This window comes from Nuphar pumila, chromosome 6, assembly GCF_984573655.1.
Source record: "Nuphar pumila chromosome 6, dmNupPumi1.hap1.1, whole genome shotgun sequence".
Classification (NCBI taxonomy): Eukaryota; Viridiplantae; Streptophyta; class Magnoliopsida; order Nymphaeales; family Nymphaeaceae; genus Nuphar; species Nuphar pumila.
Genome location: NC_143254.1, coordinates 9165757 through 9177674, shown reverse-complemented (window position 1 = coordinate 9177674; position 11918 = coordinate 9165757). Strand labels below are relative to the sequence as shown.

Sequence of the window (11918 nt, the reverse complement as noted above, 5' to 3'; positions counted from 1 at the left end):
GCCGCCCCCTCACTCTCGCCTCTCCCCCCTTCTCGGCTTCCCTTCCACGACACACTGGAACCCCCATGTGCTCTCCTCCCTAAGCCCCCCATCACCAACGAATTCACCTCCGGCCGCCCATCTCCAACAAATTTCTCCCGAATCATCCTCTCCCTCTTTAAAAGAGGCACACAAAAATCCATTCGTTTCATCGTTTTCACCCCTCCACAGCCTTCTCTCTCTCGCATACGATCCACCTTCTACCCTTCCACGCCTCTTCTCCCTTCTCTCGATCACCCGTTTTCACCCCCCATGTGCTCTTCACGTCTTCCTCAGATCTTCTTTTTCCTTTCCTGTTAATTTCTCCTGAAGCCTCTCACCTGATAGACCGGGAAGACCTCTCAGTTCCAATAAAAACAGTCAGAGGTAAGTAGCCCGTCTTTTTCCTTCTCTTTTGCATTGATTATCCTCGTTATTAATTTGCCGTGTTTCAGTTTTTCTTCCCTTTTAATCTTGATTTTGTTTATAGAAACTTTTACATTACCATTCAGATTTTTACTGTTTTTTCAGTTTTTCTTTTCTTTTCTTTTCTTTTTTTATTACCACAATGCATTGAAGGTGGGATCGACCTGCATATAGCAGGATCGACCCACCCTATGCGACCTGCATATAGCAGGGTCATAGTCAGGGTATATTGAGAGTTAATTTCATTTTCAACTCTATAAAAGCACCAAATATATTTTATTCTTTACTTGAATCTAAATATAGAGTATTATATAATACATTCAATGACCATAGTCAATGGTGTATTATATCTTCAATCTTATTTTAATTCATCTAAACAATTAAATAGCTTTTCAAAATCCAATTTTTCAAATTCATTCATCATTTAGGATAGAGCAACATCATATTTTCAAAATTTCCTTTTTCAAAACTCCAAGTGATGTAAATATCTTCTTCAATCTATCTTCAATTTTTATAAAATCCAATTTATCATTTCATTTTCAAATTCAATTTTATTTTCAATCTCAAAGTCATTTTTATACTCAAATTCAAATCAGATTTCAAAGTTCAATTTGACTTTGAAATTCCAAATTCATTTTATATTCAAAACTCTAATCTAACTCAAAGTTCAATTGTAACTTTGAGACTCTTGATTCATCTTCTAAACTTCAAAAATTCAAGGTCTAATTTGACTTTGAAATTCGTTTGTATATTCAAATTCTAAATTTCATTTTTTAAGTTCAATTTAAACTTGGAAGTTCTTGATTCATCTTCTGAATTTAACTCAAAATCCATTTTAGGATCCAGGATTCAACACTTATATTGTATCTCAGACTTCAGATCCAATTCCTCTTTGGGATCCAGACTCCAATTTCACTTTGGATCTTAGACTTTAGATCCAATTTCCTTATAGGATCCAGAATCCAATTTCACCTTGGATCTTAGACTTCAGATCCAAATCCATCTTAGGATCCAGAGTCCAACTCTACATTGGATCTCAAACTTCAGATCCACTCCATTTTAGGATCCAGAACCCAAATTCCATCTTGGATTCTAAATCTCGGATCCCATTCTGTTTAGGATCCGGAATCCAATTCCAATTCTAGATTTCAGTTCCATTTTCGGATCTAATCTGAATCTCTTAAATCCATTTCTATTCTTAAATACCATTTGATTTTCTCAGTCCATTCCAATTTCAAACTTCAAAATCTAAATTCAATTCCATCTCAAGTATTCATTTCCTTTCTTAAATTCAAGTTCAAAATTCAAAGTCCATTCCCGACTTTGAAACTTCATTTTCAAAAGCTTCAAGTCATTCTTTCTCAAAATCAAGATTTGTTCTTCCAATTCTGATTTACTTTAAAGACTTAGAACTTCTCTGATCTATCTCAAGTTCTAAAGTTAGATTCAAACATTTCTTCACTCCCTTATCAAGTTCATCTCAGAACACTTGGAAATTTTCAAAAACATCTTTTTAAAAGAAGCATACATCTTTGCATGGCACAAGCATGATTCTTTGTGCATCTAGAGTTAGAATAAATTATTAGATTATATTTAGGCAAAACAAAAGGCATAGATTCGACCCTTGGTTTGATTACCCCGGGTAAAGGCGTCAGGAACGGTTGAACCTCGTACCGACGAGCGGATCCCGTCTCCCAGTTTTCCCGCAAATATTTCAAAAACGGAGGCGAGTAATCTTTTAAATCTTTTCAAATCAAGGTCAAGTGAGACCGCGCAAAATAGTTCCTCTTCTCTTCTTCTTTCTTTCTTTTCTCTTTTCTCTTTCTTTTCTTTCTTTTATTTTACTCCCTTCAAAAAGGAGGAAAATAGAGGTTAGAAAAGGAAAAGAGACTGAAGAGAGAGAAACAACGAGAGAAATTTTTTTTGCGATGATCACACTGTTGCAACTGGCAAAGTTAATGCCAACTTAATCAATAGATACACATAAGAAAATACAATGTGCTTTTGAGTTGCTACCATCATCTCTGCTAGCTCTGCTAAAGATTTTAAACTTGAAAACTGATCACTGTTTCGCATGTCTGCAATATATATATTCAATTGATTTTCAAGTCTAATTATGTTTACTGTAGAAAAGTCCTTGGGGTAAAGCTCAGCAAGACGAATCAACTTATCTTTATCAAAAGCAGAAAAAAAATTCTTTGGACTCAAGCATGCCATTGAAAAGAGGAGCTCTGTATTTGCTTCAGTGAAACGATCATTCAACTCTTGAAGTTGTAAATCAATAATAGCATAAAACACATCAATACGATAATGATGCAATGTGGTGATCTTTTCAACCTTACGTCTTGGTCGTCCTTGAGGTGTATGTGAGTCCCCTAGACCAGGAATCAGAATATCAAATCTCTTATAAAAGATGAACACTCTGTTTATAAGAGAGTCCCATCCATTGTCTCTCAGACCTTGAAGGCACTGTTTTGATATAGTGACTAAACTCATAGCATTCACAATGTCTTGATCTTTTTGCTGAAGTGCTTGTGAAAGATCATCAGTTATTCCCAAAACTTTACACATCAAATATAAGCAAAAAAAAATTCAAAATCTTGCAATTGATGATATAAAATAATTGCATCTGAGTTTTTCCTGAATATGTATCTTCTGCAATGAAATCTAACACTTGAATAACAGAAGAATACATATTGAGTAAATTAACCAAAGCATCGTAATGAGAACCCCACCGAGTATCACCAGGTCGTTTGGAACTTATTTCTTGATTTAATCCTCGTCCTGTTTCAAGTTCACCCAATGCAAGTGCTTCAACAATTCGCATAAATTCTGCTTCTCGAATAAGCTCAGATCTCTTGCATGAAGTGGCAATCAGAAGCAAAGCCCCAATCGATAATCGAGGGACAGAGGGCAAAGCCCCTTGTCGGGAAGGGCTCGCAGAGGCAAAGGGGGTGAAGCCCCCCACCGGAAAAACACAAGTTGGGAAAGTCAAGCGACCCAGATGATGTATGAACTACCATTTCCATTCAATGACCTGACATGATAAATCTTATACATCTTCCTACTCAGATAGCACAACCAAGCAGAAAGCATTCACACTGGCCAACCTAATCCCCAAGCATTCAAGTTTTAAGGTATGTCCATAAAAAATCTCGATCCAAATATGATTTGGATCAACCCATACCATCCCGAGTAGGGATGACAGTGGACCCCCAAAGCGGGGCCGTGCCTCACCCCGTTTGGATCGGGGATGAAGGGTATGAAACGATGATGGAGGCGGGGAAGAAGGTTAAAATCCATACCCGTTAGGGGATGGAGGCGGGGATGGACGTAAACTTTTGCCCGCCTCGCCCGGACCCGTCCCCGTCACTTTTCCCAGCAATATCCCCGCCCCGCCTCATTCCCGTTTGAATCGGGGATGGAGAACATGAAACGAGGATGAAGGCAGGGGTGGAGGTTAAAATCCATCCCAGCCGGGGATGGAGGTTCTAATCTTGGGGGGGGGGAGACCTTGTCCCCCGCCCCGTGACATATGCCAGCCGAGTTTGAGTCACGATTTTTGCCAGATATCTTATTAGACATGGCTTGAACCTATGCATTTATGACGAGAGTAAGTGTTAAAACTAAACGGATCTGGATTTGAGATTTCATTTTCTTGACCCGGCAAAACTTGAACCCAAACCCCAATCCGAACCTCTGATACGGTGATACCCAACCCCTGGTAGACCTCATAGCGCGGGTCAGGGGAACACATTCGGTCCGGGTCGGATAGCTCGAACCATATTGCCTCTCACTGTTCGTCATTTCCAAGGGGTTAGGGTTTCCCCCTTCGTTATTTAACTCCCTAGATCCGGACCGTCCATCTCTAAAGGGTTAGGGTTTCCACCTTTGTTATTTAACTCCCTAGATTCGACCCGTCCATCGCGAGAGGAGAAAGGGCAGAGTTGCAGAGTCTTTCCTGAAGCCCAAGAATAGTGCGTCTCTCTCTCTCTCTCTAACACACTAGTTCGAAAACTAGATCGAAGTCTGAAAGAAACGCTATGGATTTTGGGGCTTTGGTGATCTCGCATTATCGTGATTTGCTGTTTTTCTTGTTTGTTTTGTGGTGCTTGCGTTGTTACTGGATTAATAAATCTGGTCTTATTACCAGTTGAGTAATTTCACATTGATTACAAATTTAGGGTATAGCGTTAACCTTTTTGCTGGCTCTTTTTGTATTTTTTTCATATTTGTTCTCTTTACGTTGTTATCCTTGGGTAGTCTTAGGGTTTCTGAGATTGGTTTCATCTCATAAGCTCAAATATCACTGCTTTAAGTTCGATTTCTTTGTGGGCACTCGCTGTTGCGCTTTAAGTTTGGGTTTAACTAATGCTTCTTTATCTGGTCATTTCGGATCTTCCAGTATCCAATTGACTCGTTCCCTTGAAGCAAGAGTGAGAGCTTCCTTCCTTGATATTCTTATGCATCTGTCTGAAGCTTATGAGCTTTCAGATGCTTGTGAGGAAGCTTACACCTTTTCTGCTTTTTTACCATTTATTAGGTTGATTTGTTTTTACTTTTTTTGTTGCCATATCTTATGCTTCTGGATCAATCCCTTGTTGTTTGTTTTTGCTTTAGTATTGTCTCTTTGTCCCCTTTTCAATGTTTGATATAAATTTATTCATTCAAAGAATCATATTGCATAAAGAACGCTTTGGTCTCTCCTTTTTGCTGTCATTGTTGCTGCTTCTTAATCTGGTCTTAAGGATCCTTTTTAGTTCCTTGTTGACTCGTTCCCTTGAAGCGATAGTAAAATTTTCATCGTTACTCATCTATGTCTATTGAAAGTGGCCTTCTTGCGATGCTGCTTTTTGATGAATGGAGCGGTGCTACATCTGTCTTGTCGCCTTTGTTTTGTTTAGAAGGTTTGCAATTTTCTTATGTTTCATATACTTTATGGTTGTTCTTTGCGGATCTTGTGTGTGTGTGTGTGTCTGTGTTTATGATGTTTGATAGCTACTGTTTTTTTCTTTTACTTTTGTGGAGTATTGGTTTTGCTATTGCTTTTTATTCTGGTAATTTCGGATCATTTGGTATCCATTTGACCCGTTCCCTTGTAGCAATAGTGTGAGCTTCCTTATTTATTCTTGTGCATCTGTCTTAAGTTTGTGAGCTATCAAATGTTTGTCAGGAAGATGACACCTATATTCTTCTTTGTAGCTTTTCTTTTTGTTTTGTCTTTCATTTATTAGGTCGGTTTCTTTCCTTTACCATTGTCCTATATACTCGTTTAATGGCGTTTTTGTATTTTGACTTATTGTTAGCGCACCGGTGATGACTTCATAGACCTGTAATGATTGCTAAGATGATCGCATTAATGAACATCTAAGAGGCTGAGGTGCGTGATTATGTATACGATGGGCCGAACTTCTCTATGTATATAGATTTCCTGTGCTGTTTTTTTTCTTCAACATCTTTTAATCTTTGATTTACAACAGTGTCACCATGATCCTGGACACATTGCTAGGGCCTGTTTGGTTGCAAATCCAGAAATTTAATCTTCTGGTTTTATAATTATTCAGTTCTTTTTAATTCTGCAAAATTATAGTGTTTGGATCAGAGTTGCCAGTTGGGGAAGCGGGAGTGGGAAGCGATTCGGGAAGCGAAAGCCGAAATCGTGGGATGACTTAGAAGTGAACCAAGAATCATCTCGGAAGTGACCTAGGAAGCGGGGAGGAAGTGAAAATGACAAATTAAAGGGGAAGCGAGCTTTCCCTAAATGGGAACACTTCCCAAATTTTTTTGGCACTTTCCAATACGATTTGGAAGCACCATTTTTCGCTCTTCCAAAACCTGCTTTGGAGAAGCGCGCTTCCCCATGTACTATGGCGCTTCTGGTAACCTTGTTTTGGATGTACTTCAAAATCTGAGAACTATCCAGCTTCTAGTCTTTGGTTGGTTTTCTTAGTTTCTTGAGATTTACTTGTGACTGCCAATAAATGGTATGACCTGACATGCCTTCAAAGGACATCCCTAGGTTTAATGGCTGTAACACAGAAGAAGGTTAGAAACATACCAGATGTTGGAGAAGTTAAGGTAGACCAAGACATGGATTCTACAAAATATTTGTATTTGTCAGAGACATAACTACTCACTTATTCACAACATTGCTTAAGAGCTAAAATCTTCATGTTCACCTTTGTTGTCTCAAATCCCTTTCTCCTGTCATCCTGAACAGGTTTTGCCAAAAGTTTTTTACTGAAATGGTTCAACAGTTTCTCAGATTCCCCTAACTCACTCGCCCCCAAATAATTCCTTCACAGAGTATTCAAGTTATCAAATGTGGGTGCATGGTTATATTTAAAAATTTAATTATGCTACGTCCAGTGTATAGAATGGAGTTGTAAAACTGATAAGACTTTGATATGGTATTTTTATTTAAAATGTCATAAAAGTGTCATTCTGATGTTAACTAGATCTCCATTCCATTGAAATTCTCTTTTCATTGTGTAGAAAGTGTAGACACAACAAATTTTCACTTCTTTGTCTTAGGGTTTTTTCTTTTTCCTCGCATTTTTTTTGTGTTTCTTCATATTTATTCTTATCACTGCCTTGGTATTTTTGGTAATCTTAGGGGTTTTTTGAGATCCATTTCATTTGACAAGGTCAGAAATCTGTTTTTTATGCTTTGGTTGCATTGCGGAAAATTGTTGTACTCTCCCTTGTTTCTTTTTTTGGCTTGAGGTCTAATTTGGTGCTGGTGTGATTATGCGATGATTGCAATTTTGCTGATCTTCAATTGGTTTCTTTGTTGTGGTTGAGTTGTTACAACGTCATCAGACACAGAGCCTTAAGAATTTGATCTTTTTTTTTTTGTTTTTCTTCCACACACACACACACAAAGAGGGTATGTCCCTGTCTTTATGATGCTTTATAACTTTTGTCTTTTCTTGTTTTTTTGCTTCGGTTGGGGTTTGGATTTAGCTAATGCTTCTTTATCTGGTCATTTCGGATAGTCCAGTATCCAATTGACTCGTTCCCTTGAAGCAAAAGTGAGAGCTTCCTTGTTATTCTTATGCATCTGTCTGAAGCATATGAGCTTTCAGATGCTTGTGAGGAAGCTTACACCTCTTTTAGTATTTCAAGCTGTAATGATCGTGAAGATGATCACAGTAATGAACATCTAAGGGACTGAGGTGCTTAATTATATATATGATGGTTTGAACTTCTCTATGTACAGATTTCCTGAAGTTTTTTTCACATCTTTTAAGCTTTGTCTTATAACAATTTCACCACTATCCTGCCGACATTGTTACTGAATAGGAACAGATTTGGATTTTCCTCACTCTGGAAGATGATGCCCTCTTTTACATTTTTAGCATGCTTTGTGCTCTTGTTGCTTCCTTAATCTTGTGCGGCTGCTTAGCTTTTGTCTTTTGTGGCTTATTCAAGGGAAGCAAGATAGAAGGACCCCCTCGCTATCCATTTGCATGCATGTGCTGCATGTGGACGTTGGGGAGCTATATTGCTCCTGAAACCATATGAACGGAATGGAGATCGATGTCTTACTGCAAATAGGCATATCCAACTGGCTGAACCTTTTTATTTACAAATCCTATCTTTCTCCTCAAGTATAATGAGGGAAGTTGGTAGCTGCGTTGGTACATTTGTAGTTATTCACTAATTGAAATCTGCCTTTCATCCTGGATTTCCAGAAGTTTGCAGTAAGAACATCAAAAGACATTGGAAAATATTTCTTTGAAAGGCATAATATTATGCCTCGTACTTTAAAATGCTTTTTGTTACTTCTACAATGAGGATTTTCTGTCTTAGAAAAAGGTTGACAGGGAAATCTTCCCTGTCATGAAAAGAAGCACATTATCATTTTAACTAAGAGGCAGAATATTTAAAGCATTTTTTATTTACTTGTTGGTTCATATCGCCGACCCCAATTGTTTTGGGATGAAGGCGTAGTTGTTGTTGTTTTATTAAATTTCATAAATATAAATTATAATATGGTCTCAACATGCTCATAAGACAAAATACACATCTAATATAATATGAAAATATAAATTATGTTGTTTACGAACTATGGTCAAGAAATAAGGTTTTTTAGAAATGATTTTTTTGATGAAATCGCGTTTTGGGGTCCCGTAGACCTCCAATAATACCTGATATCGAACCGAGCACATGGTTGGGACTGGTATCACCTTTAATACATATTTGAAATTATATTCTAGCATATGGATGCACTCTTTGTGTTACATACATACGCACATGTTGATGATTCCTTATATGAAATCGCGTAGATGGAAAAATCATTGGATGTTCAATATGGGTGCATAGCTTCGCCACCAATGGATGTATAACCTCACCTTTAATATCTAATGAAGGTCTAAACCTAAGGTTTGAAGAAGAGGGTAGCAAGCGATGGAGAGATGAAATTGAGTGAGGGCTCTCATCCTCGCATTTTATAGACTTTCCTAAAGTCTCTTTCCCAAAGAGACTTCTACCTCCATAAGAATTATATCCTTTCATGAGGCTTACCGACATGAAAACTCAATTGAATTAGACATTTAAATAGTCAATTTGATAGCCCTCGAAACGTAGATCGACGTGTTGGTCTTGGATTTAATCATACATGCACAGATCAGATAAAATATTTAGTCAATATAAAAAAAATATTTATTTTTGGGCTGTAATTTGGCATGAACTTTGGTCGACAATAAAACACTTAAATTAACACCAATTTGGGCGTGTAGATAGTCGATTTTGATGCACTCAAAATAAGGAATATCAAGGTCATCTGATTTAATTGATGGGCTACCGATTGACTAAATTTTTTGCCATAATAGTAATGACATTGTTCGGAGTGTCTCACCCTATGAATTCAATCTATTGGAGATTTGATCAAAAGACTAAATCAAGTCTTGTTCAAACTCCTTAATTAAGAATTCATACCCAAAATATATTCCAAACTCAATTTAAATTCAATTAATATGGTTTGGATCTATATACATTATATCTAAAATATATTAATTAATCTAAATATGTATTATATCCAAACACTAATGCTTTGACCTATATATGACCTATCAATAATCCATTATTTAAAAAAAATAGCAAATGATCTAGGATCCCCCTGGAAGGTCTCTGTGAGTTCTGGAATAGTTACTTGGTGTAGAGGGTGCAACTAACCATTATACCCCTGGCTACCTCCATGCTTCCTGTGGGTCTGCATTGACACATGGCGCTCCATTAGGCTCGGCATGACTCTCTAGGCCCCATATGCCACTGTGGCATCCTATTAGGATTATGGGTTGAGTTTAAAATACAGTGCAGTCAATTTTAAAAAAAATAATTTATGGAATCGATCCAAGTGGAAAAACTCAAAATAGAGGTCAGTCTAATTCTAAAAACACTGATCAAACTTAAATCCAAAATCATCAAATCAGATCTACGAAATCTACGACTGATAACAGATCTAACTAGAGTCTTATTTCAATTAGAAATCTTGAATTTCAGCCAAATTTAATTAGATTTCAACTCAAATTTAACTTAAATTTTTTTCAAATTTTAAAATTAAAATAAACAAAATTCATAGATGCTACACCCACATATCTGAATAAATAAGTTTTAATTGTGCAAAAAAATTATGAAAAGATGCATTAAAAGGAAGGGCATTACTTTTCCCTTATTGACAAACTTTGCACACATTATTTTCAACCTTATGGTAATAAGGAATACCAAACCGATGCACAACCTTCTACACAATACGAATCGCTAGATGACCCAATCTCTGATACCATTGATCTAAAGACACCCTTTAACCTACTAATGCAAACTTCACTTTACTGTAATTTGTATTCACCTCTATCATAGGGAAATTTATTTGATAATGTCCATCACTGCTCCTCCCTAGAATAAACTCTTTCCCTGATGCGATGTTATTATCATAAGCAAACTTATTAACTGAAAGCAAAATTTGAGTAATATGTGAAACATGCAAAACATCTTTAAGTGCAAACTTTGAACCAACAACAAATAATTGAGAAGAGTCAATACGATGTATTTTCAAACTTGTTTCATCACCTATTTTTATTTTTTATTGTGTCCTTTCTATCGTATGGATTGTTCATAGAGAGGGAGTTTAAGTCGTAAGTAACATGGTGGGAGGTGCTTGAATTGGTGTACCAGTTACCTTCATCAAGCAGGTTGACTGCAACTTGATAGGCTTGAGGGGGTAGTGATTCTCTAGGATTGTTGGAGTTCTTTGGAAATTTTTGAGTGATCTAAAAGCATTGCCTGGCCGTGTGTCCAAGTTTTTCACAATATTGACACACAACAATGCCACGATTTTGCTTATTTTGATCTTGACATCCCCGCGACTTTCCTATATAACATCCTCTATCCCTTTGATAAGACCGACCTTTGTTATTATTTTGGTAGGTCCTTGATTGACTACTAGAGTTTTGATGTTGCACCTAGTTCACAGTCGGAATAAAAGATAGATTCATTATGATCAATGTCTGTAAGCTGAGCGTGATGAAATGATCTAGCAGAGTAGTAGCTGATCTTGCCATAGCCATATAAAGTAATAAGGATTAATAACAAAATAGTTTTGTCCAGGCATTTTTTTTGACCCATCTACAAATCCATAAGGGTCATAAGGAGAGTAACATAGCAAAAAATTATCTGCTATCGATTTTGTGCTCAGAAAATGTTTTTAGTTAAGGCAGGTAAGATGAGTAAAACTGCATAACTTATCTGAGAGGAAGACGCATACATGGTTCTAGCCATTAATAATCAACAATGACAGACTTCATGGAAATCACGAGAGAATGCCATAATATCGAAGAGAGAATGCACACCAAGCAAGAGCACAATTAATGTGGTTCATTCATAATAGTTCTCACACACTCAACTCAAACTGTGTGAGTTTTCCACTATTTTAAAAATAAGTACACGTCTTTTGGAAATCCAAAGAACCTTTTTTCTAAATCGCCTCCTACAATCACTTTATTCCGTTACGTTTGACAGGATTTCTATCTTAGAGAGGGTGATGATACAATTTCTATCTTGAGAGGAATACATTTTATCTAGATAGATCTTCTCAACCTTATCATTGAATGGCATCACCTTTGGTGAAATAAAGTTTGTATCATCACTTGCTTTGGTTCACACAGATCATTTGGGTTTGATTGTATTTAGATCCGATTTGAAATGATTAAACCCATAGCTTTATCAAGCTTTATGTTGTCGGCATGACGACCGCACGTAGATTAAGTCTTCTTGCATGGTGCGGTTTCTTCGGGTTATAAATTTAAAACAACAACAACTTGTTATCTGGGTTGGGGGAGTTCGGGTACACCCTGATGGTCGAATACCCGACCCGTTGACAGACAGCCTAGCCCGCGTCAGGGACATGCAACCGGTCCGAGTCGGATAGCCCGAACCATATTGTCGCTCACTGTTCGGGCTATCCTAAGATC

At 37.2% G+C, this 11918-nt stretch overlaps 1 non-coding gene across 1 annotated transcript; it reads left to right on the top strand.

Annotated features, from left to right (window-relative positions):
* The first annotated feature begins 5750 nt into the window (after positions 1-5750).
* On the top strand, positions 5751-5829 carry LOC149833858 (small nucleolar RNA SNORD25). The gene has a single exon (XR_016432941.1). It is a non-coding gene; the product is annotated as a small nucleolar RNA SNORD25 (small nucleolar RNA).
* The last annotated feature ends 6089 nt before the right edge of the window (positions 5830-11918 follow it).